The sequence below is a fragment of the Mobula birostris genome, chromosome 1 (genome assembly GCF_030028105.1).
Source record: "Mobula birostris isolate sMobBir1 chromosome 1, sMobBir1.hap1, whole genome shotgun sequence".
Lineage (NCBI taxonomy): Eukaryota > Metazoa > Chordata > Chondrichthyes > Myliobatiformes > Myliobatidae > Mobula > Mobula birostris.
The window spans coordinates 247,909,705-247,921,561 of NC_092370.1; the positions used below are offsets into that span (position 1 = coordinate 247,909,705).

Genomic DNA, 11,857 nt, shown 5'->3' on the forward strand with positions numbered 1-11,857 from the left:
ACTGCTGGAAAACAAAACAAAGAATATAACTAAATACTTTATTAACCCTTACATACTGTTCATATTCCATACCTTCACAGTATGACCCGGCCCAAGAATCCCCTCATAACAAGTGTCTAAACCAAATTTTGAACCACAGATCTATTTAGAATGTATAAACAGCCTGTCTGACATTAATAAATGGTGATTAATCCTTAATTAATGTTTCAGAGAGCAGGGAGAGTGCATTTTTTAGGTTTTACACCACTCGTGGAGAAAAAACATCTACTATCACACAATATCATGTCCTATTTTATCTGAGACATGAAAACATAACAGCCATAATGATTTAAATATATTTTATTAAACTGAAAATGGCAAGAACATTCTGGAACTGTGGGGTTTATTATATAACTATTTATAACTATTACAACCATCAAACACTGTCCTCACTGCTATATCATAAAAATCCTCATAACTACTATCTAATTATAGCTATTAACTATTAATTCAATATTAACTAACATTTAACCAACAAACAAAACAAAAAGAAAGTGCTTTTTGCATCTAGTCTTCGCATTCAAAGCAGTGGTAGGAAACCTTATGTGTGTGGCCCTTGTTTCCCACATTCACAGCAAGTTGTCCCTGTTTCGCAGTCCTTTTTTGCAGAGCAGAAGTTGCATCTCCTTCTCTTCTGTCCCCTTGTGTTGGCTTCTTGTGGGACTTGTGGATCAGGGCCAGGTTCAGATCGCTGCTCTGCCCTTACCAGTGCTGCTGAGGCTGCTGTGCGGGGAAGGCAGTGTCGCCTTTTCATAAAAGGAGTCACAAGGGCCTTCCCAAGCTCCTCCAAAAAGAACCTCCTCCAGTTCCTCTTGCTTGCCCTCCAGGTAGGGTTCAGCTCACTCCATATGACAAAGGCATTGTAGGTCGATATGTCAATGATGTTATGGAATATGGTGAGAGGCCAGCCGGCTGTTCTCCTCTTGTAGCTGTATGTGCCTGTTACTTTGTCAAGTTTGTCCGCTCCTCCTTTGTTGGCATTGTAGTCAAGGATGGTGGCTGGTTTTCTGTCCCCCTGAGCACTGACTGCTGCAACCTTATGCAATGTGCTCATAAGGATGACATTCTTGTTCTTCTTTTGCATATATGAGACAACTGTGGTGTCATGGGTGAAAGCTAACTTAGAAGACAAGACGTCTCTCCCGCTTGTTGCAATCACAGCAGGAGGCATCTCAGGCTTGTTCCGCCTCACAGTGCCACCATTGTGATGTTCTTCTTCAGGAGCGCCTGACCAAGCTCATGAGACATGAAGAAGTTGTCACAGGTCACTTTGTGTCCTCTTAGCCCTTCTGCCATCTCTAACATGACGCGCATGCCTTGTTTTCTCTCCGGGGCTCCCCCAGCTGGCTTCCCAATATATACTTGCATGTTCCAAGCATAACTGGAACGTGCATCATAGGCTGCCCATGACTTTATCCATATTTTCCTGGCTTGCTAGGCATGTACTGGTGGAAAGGACAGCGACCTGCAAAAACACAAAAAGGGGAAACATCATTTGATATCACAACCAATAGCATGTATATATTGAAACAGTGATTAACTAGTCTAACAATAAAAGGGCAGGTATTTATTACCTCTGAATGGAACCAGTCTTTCATCCACTGTGACCTCAGGACCAGGATTGTACATGAGAGGCAGCGTTCCACCCACTTGTCCCAGACATCCCTGATTGCTGCCAGTTTGTCAGTGACGCGCTGTGCAGGTCCTGTCTCACGGTTGTCAAATCTGAGCACCGCCAATATGGTACTGAACATTTCCTGGGACATTGTGGCACAAAAAATTGGTCTTCCCATCTCAGCATTCCAAAGACTAGAAGCAGCCTCACCTCGGGACCTATACACACCAGCCAGTATTAGAAGCCCCATGCAGGCATGTAGGTCAGTCAGATCCATAGTCTTCCATTTTTGACCATACCCTTCAATCCCCTCCATGTTTATCATTTCAATGACAATCTTTTCAATGGCTGGAGGGAGGAAGAGCTGTAAAGTTGATAAGATGTCGGATACATGGGAAGTAGCCAGTCTTGTGGGTCCTGGAGTCATTCAAATGATATTTTCCGCTGCCATCCTGCCTGTAACCTGATACGGAAGTAAGGACCAACTGGTTGTGTCCTTGGACATAAATGTCTCCCTTGCTTCCTGCTCCTCTCTCTCAGAGTCATCTTCATCCGAGGGGCTGTAATCAGAGTTTTCCTCCGTGTTGTCCTTCTGCTCTGACACTTCCTCCTGCAAATCACTGTCTGCTTGCTCATCGTGGAAGACCAGAACAATGACTGCTTGGACAGTGAGTCTTGCTGCCATAACCTCAGTCACTGAAATGGCAGCTCAGGTACCTTTATAGTCTTATGATATATGATCATGCCTATGCTGTTTTACTCTTTCACTGTTTCGAGATTCCCCCAATGCACTTCAAAGACCAACAGGTGCCTGTCTCGGTGGGAACCTGGGCAAACGTTGTGGGAACGCAGGCAGTTCTCGTGACAGTGTTGAGGTCTCCCTTGAATTCTGTCACTACTGTCCCATAAAAGATACACACAGACATGGCATGTACAGTTTCACAGTTTCAAGATTCCCTAAAACCAACATTTTCCTTGATTTGACCCACACTGGTGGATCTAAAATCCACTTCAATAGATACGGGTCAAATTTGACGTGGAACAGCCTCACTGTACAAAAAATTGTAGCACCTGTACAAAAGTATAACATTTTTAAATATTTTCATTATTGCACATTTTGGGTCACTTTAGGAAAAGTCATCAATTTTTGGCTTAAAAAATGGCATTTAGGGTGTTTTTACTTCTGTCAAATGTCAAAATGGGTAAAATTTGACCCGAACAGTATGTATGGGTTAAAGCACTTCCTGTGGTAAAATTTATGATAAACAATCACTGCAGACAAAGGACAGGCAGGGTTGAGTTAAAGATCTAAGCGAGCTGGTGTGAAGCAAAGTCAAGGCAAGGTCAAGGCACGTTCAAGGCAAGTGGAGGTGAGGCAAAGTTGAGGCAAGCAGAAGAGAAGCAAAGTCGAGGCGAGCAGAGATGAGGCAGATTCGAGGCAAGGCCCGTCCACCTAAACCAAAATTGATGAAGACCCAAGGTTCATCGATCTAAGCAGCAGGCTGATTTGGAAAAGTCGGGTGTGAGCCAAACGCAATGGCGGGTCCAGACTCAGATTGTATCAAAGTGATTTAAATGTCAGAGATTGAGGAGGAAGGGTGTTGGGACCAGAGGCGATGATCGGGCCAGTTCCACTCACTGCTCTGTGATATTTGATCAGCTCTGTGCAGAAATGAGGCTGAGGCTATTGCCTGCTCCAACTGCTCTAGGCTTTGTGTTTGAGGACTCACGTTTGCTCTGAATGCTATGTGCTTACTTCTATTGTTTGCTTGATTTGTTTGTTTCTTTTCCATCTCTGGGTGTTTTATAGTCTTTTTAACGGGTTCTTTTGGGTTTCTTTGTTTGTAGCTGCCTATATGGAGACAAGTCTCAAAGTAGTATAATATATACATAGTTGATAATAAATGTATCACATCAAATCAATATTAATTATCATTCAAACCATACAGCTGATTGAGACAACAATCTTCTGGGTCCAAGTGTAAAACATTCAAAGTAGCAAGCAAACATTCAAAATAGTGAGTAACATAATTCAAAATAGCAAGCAAAAAAGCATACTCACTTGGGAAAAAAACACATATATAATCCAAGACCTTGAGTGACAATGTCCAGCCATCGATGGTACAGTCTCCCAACAGTGAGCAGATGCACGCAATCCAGCCTGTCATTCCACCACTTGAACACGGGAGGGCAGCACCGCTGAGAGAGACCAAGCCCCAGCTGAGCGATGACCCCATGCTCTAATGCTTCCGTGTCTTGTCAACTGGTCTGCAGCAGCAGGCAAGCCCGAGCCATGAGGCCTAGTTCTCATTACAACCGAGGCTATGCAGCTTCCATTTTGCCAGTCCCATCCACCAGACAAGGGTATCAGGCTTGTAGCAACAGATATTATCACTGTCCAACAGTGTCATGCCAGCAGTTGGAATGTCCGAGACAATCTCCTACAGTTATACTGCACCAACTTCAATGCTTCTGAGTAGCAGGCAGCAACAGGGCCTGCAGACAGCTTAGCTCATCTGAACCCAAAATGTGATTTCAACTTTAAACTTTGTTGCATTTTCTGCAGATTTTGCCTTTGAACCTGCATTGGTCTGATGCATGTGAGCCCCTGCCACAATGATCACACAATTTGTTTGGCCAGGCAGGTTTCCGTTTAGATGTTGCAATTTTGTTCACATTAACTTTCTTTCCTAACTGTGACTCAATTGTGTCTCTGGCTCCTGTTTTCACTGATATAGTGATTTCAACTGTTATTTTATATGTGAGTTATGTTTCAGTTTAGAGCTGTTTTTGAATGCTTTCTTGTAAAATTACAGAAACTAAATGATCTCTCATTAAGTCCATCACTGAACTGACAATGCTCAAGATTCAGCCACATAAGCTGAAATGTAGTCCCCTTCCTTTTGATTCCACTAATGAGACCTACAGTGTTCTGCAAGCAACAATGGCTTTGGTTTTAAGTGTTCCTGCATTGCTTTCATGAAATCAACAGAACTAATTTTGGCTGGTTTGGCTGGATCAGTTAAACTTCTAAGCAAAGCACATGTTTTCCACCTATTGCACTCAGTAACACTGGCATTCACTTTTCATCAGCTATTTTATTTGCTTCAGAATACTGCTGAATTCAGTGTACATCTTCCAATTATCTGATTTGCGATCAAACGTAGCTATCTTCCGATAGAGAAAAAGGTGCTCTGCTTTTTTAAAAAAAACTCGAATGTCTCGCTTTCCTTTTCCAAAGAAAAACGTGCTGCACTGCAATGGTTAGGTAGTTGTCGCAGCTTCGTTTTAAAGCTCCTTGTTGCTCTGCTATGCTTTGTAGCCCCAGAAACTAATTGTAAGAAAAACACAGGAAAGCTTCAGAAGTAAGCCGTGAGGGAAGAATTCAGAGCTGCAGTCCATAAGGCAGTCCTACGTTGACTGACAACTCCTGTGATGCTGCTGGTGCCAAACTGTATTGGTCTCTGTTGTTCCTTCGGGTTCATCAGATGCATAGAGAGGGGGAGCTTGCTACATGTGCAACTGTTTGCTCCGCATATTGTACTGCCAAAGTTGCATATCTAGACAGCTAGAGCACAATATTCATGGTCCACCCTAATCGATGGAGGCTTCAAACACTACATATACCGTTTTTCTCAAAAGTACCGGTAAGCCTTTACTTGCAGCCCAGCCAAATCCAAAGTAGACTGCCTAGTTATAGAAATTGTACGTGATGCGGCTTAGAATTGAAATTGTATTGTATTATCTGCTGTGGTTGTGTGCTGTGAGACATATAGGATACAAACAGGATAAGATTCACCAAAATGCTACACAAAAAAACGGGCACCACAGTACCTTAGTGGTTAATGTGACACAATTACAGCTCGGGGTGTTCCAGAGATTGGAGTGCAATTCCAGAGCCGCCTGTGAAGAGTTGGTACGTTCTCCTCCTGAGCACGGATGCTCCAGTTTCCTCGCACAGTCCATCAATGTACTTGGTTTGTAGCTTAATTGGTCTTGGTAAACTGTCCTGTGAGTAGGCTAGGTTTAAATCAATGGGTTGTTGGATGAAGCGGCTGACTGGAGTGGAAGGGCCTGCCTCAGGCGGTAAATAAATAACAGAATATGCTTGGCAAATAATTTCTCTCGCTAGTATTGAATTACCACCATGACTGGAGTTGACAATCCAATTTGTGTTGCTTTCACCTAATCTTCCACTTTCAAGCTTTGCCAGCTCTTAACCGTTAACATTGCCTGTACCTTTTTCCTAGATGCTGCCTGACCTGCTGAGTTCTCCAGCATATTTGTGTGTCGCTTGGATTTCCAGCATCTGCAGATTTTCAGTTGTTTGTGGCAGGATTCAATGGCTTTTTATATAAGGAGAGTGTGATGGCTCTGGGCTTCTACTCATTGGAATTCAGAAGAATGAGGGGTGACCTCACTGAAACCTTTCAAATCTGAAAGGCTTTGATAGAGTGGATGTGGAGAGGATGTTTCCTATGGTGGGGGTGTCTAAGACCAGAGGATACAGCCTCAGAGTGGAGGGGCATCCTTTTAGAAAGGAGATGAGGAGGAATGTCTTCAGGCAGAGAATAGTAAATCTGTGGAATTCATTGCCATAGGTGGCTGTGGAGGCCAAGTCATTCGATATTAAGGTCATTTAAGGCAGAGGTTGATAGATTCTTGATTAGACAGGACATGAAAGGATACAGGGAGAAGGCAGGAGACTGGCGCTGAGAAGGAAATTGTATCAGCCATGATGGGCAGACCAGACTTGATAGGCCAAATGGCCTGATTCTGCTTCTTGTGGTCTTTATGGTCTTATATCAGAATTTGTTTTATCATCACTCACGTAAGTCATGAAATCTGTTTTTTTTGTGACAGCAGTGCAGTATTGTGCAAAAGTCTGAAGGACACTAGCTGCTGTATATATATATATTTTATTCTTGGAAATACCAGCATCAGGATTTTTAAAAATCTCATTTTATTTGTGGAACAGGGATTTTTTTCTATGAAGAAAGATTAGCTTCATTCGTTACATGCAAATCCCAGGGGGAATGTCAGAGTAGCATGGAAACTTGCAGGTGACTTTTATTCCTCCTAGCTAATCTACACAGGATGATATTGCTCAGGGTATCAGCTACAACTGTTAGTAACTTTGGTTGCTGGCATACCAGTGACACATTGCATTTTCCCCAGTGTATTCAAACCTTTCCTAGAGGAAGTCTTAAAACAGACTGAATTCTTTTAAAAGAAGGGAACTGAATATATTGGTGTATCATCACTCCAAATGAATAAATCAGTCTTTATTAATCTGCCTTACTAACTATTTACACCATAAGATATAGGAGCAGATGTAGGCCATACGGCCCATTGAGTCTGCTCCCCCATTCAATCAAGGGCTGATCCAATTCTTCCAGTCATCCCACTCCTCTGCCTTCTCCCCATACCCTTTGATACCCTGGCTAATCAAGAACCTATCTATCTCTGCCTTAAATACATCCAGTGACTTGGCCTCCACAGCTGCTCATGGCAACAAATTCCACAAAATTTGCCATTGGTCAGCACTACGAATTTAAGCATTCACGGCTCCATGCCATGTCTGCTCACGACACAAATGATGTTCAAAATAAATTTCACATTCACTGCATCAGTCTTGATGTCAGCCAGACTTTTGTTCACTGTTCTCTCTCAGAAGGTATTGCGTTGTTAATCTTAGTTTATATTTGGATCTACATGCAATTGCTATCTGCCGTTTCTTCTGCTATACTGTATATAGAACTCAGGCTTTATACAGCAACAGGTTCTTGCAGAACTGTTGCTATTATATCTGGAAGAAGGGTTCATGTCACTTACACGCAGGTGATCCAACCCCTATTTCCAGAATGGAGGTCTCTCTGTCTCCTTCTGAGTACTTGTCACAATCACTGTTATGTCTAAGGATGGACTGCATTCTTTGCTTTTCTTCATCACCATTTGCAAGCTGCATCAATTGTGAAGCTTATCAAGTTTAAGTAATTAGTTTATAATTCAATCCATGCACAAATCCATCACAGCTCTCAAAGTCCAACCCTACATCCCCATCGTTAGAGCAGGAAATGGGTAGGGCTGGCCCATAGGGCTCTGGTGACGATGTATCGGCCTATCCCCTGTACTGTGGATTACAGAAACACTGATGACTCCAAAAAAGGAGGTCATTGATGGCCTTTGCTCCAATGGTATCTAAGGGCTCAGGAAGAAGAAAGAAGAAGACAAATCCATCACACCCTGCAATACACAGAGTAACAGGCACCAAATATTGGCGTGATTGGATCTGTCTATAAACATACAGTCCCTTCATGTTTCGACAATCTGAACTTTACAATTTTTTGTCAAAAATGTTTATCAATTTTTGGTGAAGGCATTATGGTTTCATCTTAAGGAGAGAAGGGAAGAAGTCAGGGCAAGAACAGAAAAGTACCTTTGTTGACCTTTCAGGGAGGTGTGCATGAGCTCTTAATGCTATTGAGCATTTGTGTGTTCAGATGCACATCCTCAGATTATTGGGAGTATTGGTTGTGTTTTTCTTGTCCTTCAACTCCTGTGCACATCCCAAGAAGCAGTAAAGTTTCACACGTTAGCTAATCTAAATCAATAACGAGAGTTTGTGGAAAATCGGTTTATCTGGACCTTTGCCTTATCCTTTACCTCATTCAATTAGTGCCACGCATTCAGTCCTTTCTTCACAGTTCTCCTGTCAATAAGAATCTGTATGAGGAGGAAGAGAGAGGGATAATTGTTGGGTGGATTTGCATGAGTCTATAGCTGGTGGAAACTGCTGATACAGAGCAGACAGTGGTGGAATCGCATCGCTGAACCATGTTTACTCTGGAAATACATCAAGTTCAATCTCAAGTTTAACTGTCATTCAACCATACACATGAATACAGCCAAACAAAACAAGGCTCCTCCAGGGCCACGGTACAAAACCAATAGTCACACAGAGCACTGATAGCACGTATAGTTGCAATAGCCATATGTGTGTGTGTATATATATATATATATATATATATATATATTACTTAAAATAAGTAAGTAGCACAAAAATACAGATAAAAAAGTAATGAAGTAGTGTTCATGGATTCATTGTCCATTCAGAACTCGGATAGCAGAGGGGAGAAGCTGTGCCTGAATCGTTGAGTCTGTGCCTTCAGGCTTTTGTACCTCCTTCCTGATGGTAGCAATGAGAACAAGGCATGACCTGGGTGATGGGGTTTTTGAAGAATTACTCCTTGAAGATGTTCTGAATACTATGGAGACTAGTTCCCATGATGTAGTTGACAAAGTTTATAAACACAAGAAAATCTGCAGATGCTGGAAATCAAAAGCAGCACCCACCAAAGACCTGATGAAGGGTCTCAGCCTGAAACATCAACTGTTCACTCTTTTTCACAGATGCTGCCTGGCCTGCTGAGTTCCTCCAGCATTTTGTGTGCCTAAGTTTACAGTGCTCTGCAGCTTATTTTCATCCTGTGCAGTAGCCACCCAGACTAGACAATGATGCAGTCAGTTAGAATGCTCTCCACAGTTCATGTGTAAAAATTTCCAAGTGCCTTTGATGACATACCAAATGTCCTCAAACTCCTAATGAAATATAGCCACTGTCATGACTTCTATGTAGCTGCTTTGATATGTTGGGTCCAGGATAGACTCCCAAAGATATTGGCATCCAGGAACTTGAAATTGTTCACTCTTCCCACTTTTGATCCCACTGTGAGAACTGGTGTGTGTTTCCTCATTTTACCCCTTCGGAAATCCACAATCAGTTTTTTGGTCTTACTGATGCTGAGGGCAGTGGGTGCTGCTGTAACACCACTCAATTAGCTGATAAATCTCACTCCTATATGCCCTTTTGTCAACATCTGAAACTTCACTAATATTTGCATTGTCAGCAAATTTATAGATAGCACTTGAGCTGTGCCTACACACACAGTCATGGCTGTAGAGTGAGTAGAGCAATGGGCTAAGCACACATCCCTGAGGTGTCCCTTACTGCCCAAGTTGAAAGTCTCTCTCTGGCCTGGCCTGTAGATTTATGGTACAATACTGTCATGGTGTGCACTGGCAACAACTGAAACCAGTTGCAGAGGAATGACAGACAACCATGTAGAAACAGAGACAAGAGATTATTCATTGGGCTTCCAACAGAACATTGATGGCTTGACCAAGTGAAACCATGGGACCAATTTTTCTCGAAACACAAGGACTGCAAGATCAGTGTTAATTGGGAGTCCACTTTAAATAATCACAGTATGGAAAACCTGCACCAGTCATAATAAGCTTGACAAGATTAAATAGAAAGCTTATGGGCTTAACATCTCTAGATAAGAAAACAATTAACAAATACAGGTGCACAGGGCTCATGACAATTACATGCTTTCCCCATATAAGGACATAGCAAGTATTAATATGAATTAATTATTCTCTACAATTGCAATAACCTTGAATATATGATCTGGTTGTTTTTTAATTGTTCATTTAATTCATTCAACCAACATTTTCTAAATTTAAAATAGATTATGATTCTGTTTCACTGAACCAGTGATCTAATGGAATGAGTAATGATGTTATTAGTTTTTCCAAACTTTTTTAATATAAAATATTTCTCATCACTCTCCAATTGAATTAGCTGCCTGTCTGGCCATCTAATCTGTTATTTTTCTGTGGGTGATGTGTAATATGTCGAAGTTTGACACAAGTAAAATAACTTTTTATAAATGATGCATAGTGGACACAATAGCTCACAGCAGAAAATCTGCTCTCCATTTGAAATTTAATTTAATTACAGGAGTTTCGAAGAACAGAGGTAAAAAGATTCAGCAGCATTAAGCCACATGTTAATGTGCTGTTCTGATGACACAAACAGAATTATGTCTTTGATTGGCTTAGACTTTAGTGATTCTACACACTAACCTTTTCATATGTGGTCAGAATCAGAATCAGGTTTTATATCATTGGCATATGTTGTGAAATTTGTTGTTTTGCAGTAGCAGTACATTGCAATACAAAATAATTTAAAAAAATATAAATTATAAGAAGAAATACATAAAAGAATTAAATTGGACAAGTAGTGCGAAAGGAGAGCTAAAAAAAATGAGGTAATGTACATGGGCTCATCCTTCATTCAGAAATCTGATAGCAAAGGGGAAGAAGTTGATCCTGAAATGTTGAGACTGCTGTACCTCTGCCCTGATGGTAGCAATGAGAAGAGGGCATGTCCTGGGCGATGGAGCCACTTAATGATAGATGCCACCTTTTTAAATCATTGCCTTTTGAAGATCTCCTCAATGTTGGGAAGGTTAGTGCCCATGATAAAGCTGACTGAGTTTATATCTTGCTGCAGCTTTTTCCGATCCTGTGCAGAGGTCCCTCCATACCAGGCGGAGATGCAGCCAGTTAGAATGCTCTCCACAGTTCATCTGTAGAAACTTGTGAGTCTTTGGTGACCTACTCTCTCCTCAAACTTGTCTTCCACCAAACAAACACTGGAGGGCAGCACCAATGGGAGGGACCAACTCACAATTGAGCATGGATACCGCACCACACCACCTCTGGTGTCACCTCTCCTGAGACAGACCTTTAGCTAAGTAAACATTACATTTCTTACATGAGCTGAACAGTATTGTTCCTAACATTACAACTGGATTCTGGAATCATAGCTGTCATCATTCCCAGTGATTTACTATGAATGATTAAACTTATAAAACAGAAAGTAGACAGAAAGTAGATTGATAGGATGCAAAACTCGGCTGAGAAGTGGCAGATGGAGCTCAACCCAGGTAAGTGTGAAGTGGTTCATTTTGGTAGGTCAAATATGATGGTAGAATATAATATTAATGGTAAGACTCTTGGCAGTGTGGTGGATCAGAGGGATCTTGGAGTCTGAGTCCATAGGACATTCAAAGAAGCTGCGCAGGTTGACTCTGTGGTTAAGAAAGCCTATGGTGTATTGGCCTTCATCAATCGTGGAACTGAATTTAGAAGCCAGAAGGTAATGTTGCAGCTATATAGGACCCTGGTCAGACCCCACTTGGAATACTGTGCTCAGTTCTGGTCGCCTCACTACAGGAAGGATGTGGAAACCATAGAAAGGATGCAGAGGAAATTTACAAGGATGTTGCCTGGACTGGGGAACATGCCTTATGAAGACAGGTTGAGTGAACTCTGCCTTTATTCCTTGGAGTG

The 11,857-nt window shown here is 41.8% G+C and overlaps 1 pseudogene; it reads right to left on the reverse strand.

Annotated features, from left to right (window-relative positions):
* Window positions 1–580: 580 nt before the first annotated feature.
* On the reverse strand, window positions 581–2,081 carry LOC140194089 (piggyBac transposable element-derived protein 4-like; annotated as a pseudogene).
* Window positions 2,082–11,857: the final 9,776 nt, after the last annotated feature.